Source organism: Argentina anserina, chromosome 2 (genome assembly GCF_933775445.1).
Source record: "Argentina anserina chromosome 2, drPotAnse1.1, whole genome shotgun sequence".
NCBI lineage: Eukaryota > Viridiplantae > Streptophyta > Magnoliopsida > Rosales > Rosaceae > Argentina > Argentina anserina.
In genome coordinates this window covers 15,306,681-15,313,711 of record NC_065873.1, presented here as the reverse complement: position 1 = coordinate 15,313,711, position 7,031 = coordinate 15,306,681, and positions in this window count along the sequence as shown.

Genomic DNA, 7,031 nt, shown 5'->3' with positions numbered 1-7,031 from the left:
GCATGTTTTATTGGAACTGTATTTGAATGTGTTTCGGAAATTAGTATGGTGATACGGTACATCGAATGAAGCACATACTTGGCATAGGTCCTCATACGGAGGCCATTGCACACCGAGTGTCACTGCTCCAATACCTATCAATCACCAAATTTAATTTAATTTTCTCTAGCTAATATTGATTTTTATTGGTGGAGCTTTTTGTTTACTGTCTGCATATAGGTGTAGCCAACATCTACATTAGAATGTCTTTAGACAAGTCATGGATTGACTGGGGCACTAGATGTTATGGCCATGTTTTGCGAAGTTAGATGAGTTTTTAGACTTCGCATATGCCAACAAGGATGTAGGTTCTAGCATATACTGCCCCTGTAGAAAATGTCAAAATAGGTAGTTTTTTGGAAGAGCAGTTGTCAGGAAGCATCTTCGGGATAATGGGTTTTGGGTGAAGTATAAAGATATGGACGAAACATGGTGAAATGATTAATCAATGTGAGGAATCAATGCAAATAGATGAAGTCCTACCGGGATCAGATGGTTATATGGATATGGAGATGACTAGATTGGTTCAAGATGCTATAGGAACAACAAATATACCTACAACAGAAGGTGAGAATGGTGGTGGAGAAAGTGAGGGTGCTAATCTCGGGCCAACTGAGTCTACTAAGTAGTTTTTGAAGCTAATGCAAAGTGCAAACCAACCTCTATATCTTGGTTCTAAGAAGCACATTGCCTTGTCATTTGCGGTTCGCATTGTACAAGCGAAAAGCTTACATGGATTGACATACACCTCATTCAAAGAGTTGTTGGAGATATTTAATGTGTATGTCGGAAGGTGTGAACCTTCCTAAATCTTATTATGAAGCCGAGAAGTTAGTGGATGATCTAGGATTCACGTATAAAATAGTGGATGCTTGCCCAAATAGTTGTATGCTATCTAGTAAAGAAGATGCAAATCTTGATCATTGTTTAATATGTAATGCATCTCGATAGAGGGAAAGAGGTGGAGTTCTGAATATGGGAAACGAAGAGCTGCAAAGCAAGCACGATACTTCCACTTAAACCAAGATTGCAGAGGCTTTTTGTAATAACACAGTCAGCAACCCTCATGAAATGGCATGAAGAGAAACGTGTGGATGATGGTGTGTTTAGGCATCCTACTGACTCTCTTGCTTGTAAGCATATTGCAACAACACACCCAAGTTTTACAACTAATATAAGGAATGTATGACTAGGAATTTTATCTTATGGATTTAATCCATTTAGGACTTAGGCTTTAAATCGCAGTACTTGACATGTTGTACTAGTTCCATACAACTTGCCACCTAAGTATATCATGAAGCAACTGTATATATATCTTTTTGGTGCTCATTGATGGACCAAAACAGCATGGTGATAAGATAGATGTGTACTTGCAACCATTGATAGAAGAACTAAAAGAACTATGGGCAGAAGGGGTATAAACTTTTGATCCTTCAACCAATCAAATGTTTCAAATGTGCTGCATTACTTTAGAGCATCAATGATTTCCCTGTATATGCTAATTTATCGGGGTGGAGTACTAGATGTGAATATGGATGCCCGAATTGCAACATAAGTCAATGGTCAAGATGGTTGAAGCATGGGCACAAGTGGTCTTATGGGAACAGTAAGAGATTCTTACCCTACAATCATAGGTACCGGAGAGATAGAAAGTCATTTTATGATTAAAAAGTTGAAGTTGGTGGACCTTCTCCTAGGATGAATGGAGTTAGCATCTCTCACAACTTCAGTCTAATGGTATGCTTACCCAGTATAAAAAAGAAGACATGATCATAAGGCATAAGATGTGACCTGAGAAAGTGGAAAAGTATCCAGCGCAAAAGAAAAAACATAATTGGAAGAAAAAAATATATATTATACGAGCTTTTCATATTGGGAACACAATATGCTACAATACAGTATAGATGCAATGCATGATGAGAAGAATATGGCTGAAAATGTGATTTGTACAATAACGGGAGTTAAAGACATAACAAAGGACAATTTGACTTCTCGGCGTGACCTTGAGCACTTGGGAATTAGAAAGGAATACCATGTGAAGGAGAAGGAGTCTGGTGCCGAGTACTTTGAGAGAGCTGAATTTGATATGGACAATGAAGGGAAAGATAAATTCCTATTAGGCCTATCAAAGTCCAGAATGCCGGATGGTTCTTGTTCAAGTATTGCACGACGGGTTAATTTGAAGGATCGTACGATTTGTGGGCTGAAAAGTCATGACCATCATATCCTTCTACAACAATTGTGTAAGGAGTTCCATACCTAAAAATGTGGTTTCAGGACTGATTGATTTATAAAAGTTTTCTAAAATCTTGTGCTCCAAAGTTAACAGTGCCGCTGTTTTGAAGGAGGCACGTTCTAGCATCATTGTTACTCTGTGTGATCTTGAAAAAGATATTTCCACCATCATTCTTTAAAGTTATGGTGAATTTGCCGATACATTTAGTTTAGGAAGCTTTAATTGGTGGGGCTGTGTAGTTTCGTTGGATGTACCGAATAGAGAGGTTCATTCTGACATTGAAGAACTACGTAAGACATTATGCATGTCTAGAAGCGTCGATAGCAAAAGGATATCTAATGGAAGAATGTATGAGTTTCTACTCCCAATATCTTAAAGATGTGGAGAGCAAGTAAAACAGACCTCTAAGAAGAAAAAATGATGCTGATCAGAAGGGAAAAGCCTTCATTCCTTCAAAAGTTACTCAGACACAAATCCAAATTGTGGATTAGTTTTTGTTATGCAACTAATAATTTTAGTTATTTGTAACATGTTCGAAGTTTGCAAGAGGCGAGGGATGTCTCATTATCAGAAGAAATTGTGGCTTTGTCTCACCTTCTTCTCCTTCAGCCGCTAAATTGAATTCTTGTACAGCTAACGGTTATATTTTCGTGTGAACAAACTAGACAACAAGCGAACGAGACAAAATTGTGGTGTTTGTCTGCATGATGGTTTTGTACTGTATTATGGGAAACTGACTGAGATTATCAAGATCATCTACTCTATAGATATCAAGTACATGTTGTTCAAATGTGAGTGGGTGCATCCTACAGCTGGGGTGAAGTTGAATCCCTTTAACTTCACCTTAGCTAACTTCCGGAGATTGTTATATTAGAATGACCGGGTTGGGGATGAGCTTTTTATCTTGGCTTCTCAACCAAAGCAAGTGTGGTATAATCCAAATCCTTCAGAACAATGGTGGCTTAATGTCGGGGAAGTGGAGTCAAAATAGTACTCCCATGTGCACATTGATAGTATGGATGAGTTGGATGGTGACATTTTCACTTGATAAGGTGGAATTCATTTAGACATATCATGTTTTTTGTTTTTGTATAAATTGTGATTTTGGCAATGTGCCATGTATATAAGATCATGATGATATTGATGGTGGTTTTGACTTGTGCTGGTTTTGTTGTGCATTTTCTTTTATTATATGAGTGATATCTTTTAATTACTTGGTGTCTATTATGTTTACTATTGTTGTTTGTTTATTCTAGGAATAAGTGTCTAATTTTTGTTTGTCATATAGGTGACCATGAAGAAAAGGAAGCTTGTTGGTAGGCTACGTGAAATGTCTGAGTTCCTGTCTACAAGTGGATCTATTGCAGGCCAGTCCAATTCCTCCTCTCAAATATCCAATATGTCTCGCCATCCACTGCCATCACCAGTAGCCCGATCAGCTTCTCCTCCCTCTCCACGACCTCAGCCTCAACCTACTCCTACAACACTACATGTACCAGACTCAGGTATGGATTGAGGCAAATCATTGTTAGCTTTAGAATTTAAACACTTAGCTATTTCTTCTCCATTTTAATTGAAGCCTAAAATTTTATTTGAAGCTGAACAACAAGAGATTGTAAGTAGAGGTCACAATAACGACGTGCCATATTGGGACACTGGAGTTAAAGTCCAACTTATTTTTGATGAAAAGTTCCAACCAGTTGGTCCGAGAGCTTCACAATTGAAGTCTCAACTAGGTATAATTGTACGTGATGGGCAGAGGGTTTCAATGACCTTTCTTCGTTGGAACGTTGTTGATGTAACAATCAAAGAGGGAATATAGACAGAGGTTTAGGTGAGAATTTTATTGTGGAATGTCAATTTTCTATGTCATAATCATTGTATTTGATTCATTGTTGTTGTTTGCGATTTGTAGAGAAATTTATTGGATGTTCCAGACGGTTTTAGAACTGTGTACCTGAAAATCTGCAATCATCTATGGAAGGATCACCAGGGAAAAACAATGCACCATTCTTTGAGAAGCACCAAGACAATCCATACCTTCATTTGATGGTTCCTCCATACATTGTATCAGAATAGTGTCCTAGAGACAAAGGTAGAAGTGCAATGTCATTTAAATACTGACAAATGTATTGACTCTAGCGTGTTTTTAATTGCTATTTTGTAGGCAATAGCAACACGAAACTCAATCAATCAGATATGATGTGAGTATTTGTACTTGATACTTAAACATTTACTGCTATATTTATCTTGTTGTTATCTTGTCACTTGTTATCATGTTATATTATCTTGATGATTTCATCTTGTTATATTATGTTATTGTTATCATCTTCTTATATTTATAGGCGATGTCATCTGCTAAATTTACCACTTCATGTCACTAGCGATACCATCTTGTTGTTATATTATGGAAAAAAGTGGGGAACTCACTGATAAGATGAGTGTCTCGCTGAAAAGCCCGCGACCCAAATGACCCTGAAGTTGTTGAAGCCAGTGTACGTTTTGTAGCGCCATGTTATATTAGTAACTATTATTTTTATTAGTGTGTGTTTTATTTGTCTCTTTCTGTTAATTGAATACCAAGAGTACTTGAATAAGGAACCTGAGGACTAGCGACAAATTATAGCTGTAAAGGATCAGATATTCCATCAAGTGATAGGCAAGGATGGCCACGGTTACTACTTGACATATGGTTCTAGTGTTCCTCGTAGTTTGGTGTATCCATATGATCCCTCAATACCTAATAGCACCTTAGAGCTCATACAGAAGATCATTGAAGATGTAACTAAAAATGTCACTCAAGAGGTAACTAAAAATGTCACTAAAAATGTGACTGAAGAGTTAACAAAAAAATTGACTGAAGAGTTCAATGAGAAGCAAGATAATCTGATAAGACATTGGGCCCTGAAGTACGATGAGGTGCTTGGTCGGCTCAACTTTTTAGAGAGCACTGACTGTAGAACTGCAAATCCACATGCACAGGTTAGTCCAAGTTACTAAGTTTACTGAATGTCTTGATAATTGGGTTTTTTTTTTGTGTGGCTAAAGTTAATTTTGGCTTTTATGATTTGAACTTTAGGAATTCTTGATATGTTACTCATTTATTAGTTAACTTTTGATGAAAGTCAGTAGCTTATTTGTTGAACAGTGCATATTGATTTTACAAAGAATGATATGCGTTTGTTATAGTTCTTGAATTTTCAGTGAACATCTTGGTATTATGTTCCATTTTGAACTCTTATTTGTTCTATCTACCTTCTACTCAATAGTTTACTTGAAACTAGATCTCTTAATGTTCGTTTTGGAACTGATACTAAGTCTTTAGTACTTAAATTGACATTGGTCAAAATTTTATAAGTCGACATTGCTGCTGCAAAATTTTGCTAATGAGTTTAATTGAATAACTTCAAGTGTGGTGATTTAGCTTATGATATGTGTTGTGTGGAATAAGTACCAGCTGATGCTACAAGTACTGGTCATCGAGGGAGTCCATAGGAAATGAAGAGAATCTCTCGGCCTCCGACCAATAATCATCTCCCATGGAAGATGCGGTCCAAGAACAAGCTTAAATTAATTGACATGTTTCTTTTAGTTGTACTTTTGGTAGTTCTTTAACAACTGCATGGTACACTATTGTTATTCGTTTTTATACTTTGGTCCAACTTCTTTTAACTTGTGTACTTCTAAAAACTCATTACCTTTTAGATCTCCTTAATTGGTATGTTGTTTAGAATGTTGAATAATATGTTTAGTATATAGATATTAGTGGTGGTTGATTTTATTGTGTTGGTGTATTTTTGGTTGTGCAAAGTTGTTGATTGGAATTGGAATTGGATTTGTTGCATTCCAGGTCGGAATAGTGTCAACAATTGCAACAGTATATTCTGGTAAAAAGAAAAGTGGCGACCGTAAAGTGTTGTTGCCAAAGTTCTTATACATTTACCAATTGTGATGTCGCAATTTTTAAACTCAAAATTATGGGATATTCAAACTAAGGAAATGATGGGAAAATATTAAATTGTCCAGTTTGGCGTCGGCAGAAGCCATCGTGAATTATTTCAATTTATTTAACTTGAATTTGGGTGATAATTCAGAAATACAATCTAGCAACGGCATAAACCGATGCAAAACGCTTTCGCCAAGTGACTGTCGGTGTTCTCCTAATGCTCGGCTGATGCCAAAAGACTTGGCAACGATGGAAAACGGTCGCAATGAGCAATGGCATTGCCGATATTAGCAACATATGGTTTGCCGACGCATAGCCGTCGTTGTTGCTAATTTGCAACGGCAAAACGAGTTTTGGTGACGAAAGCTAGCTGTCGCAAGCTGAATTAATTTTTATAGTAGTCCGTATTTTTGTCATTCATGGTAATCATGGCAGTAAACAAGATGATAAAGTAAGAAGGGTGTATTGTATATAGATTTGTATGGATTTTTTTTTAATTCATAAAGTTTCAGTATAGTTCACAGACTTTTTAAAAAGACCATAAACTTTCATAGATTTATGTCGATTTCTTTAAAGTCATTGACTTTGATTACATACTTTTATTGATTTATAAAAATCTACATAATTCATTATGAATGCTTATACAGATTTCATAAAAACAAATTATGTTATAACTAGAAAATAATTAGTACATAAAGGAAAAACATCCCAATGTAATGAACATAATTGAATGTATATGTAACAAATTAAAGATACTTTTTTTAGTTAAAAAAATAACGCATGGTAACTAAATAATGTGCATACCATGTC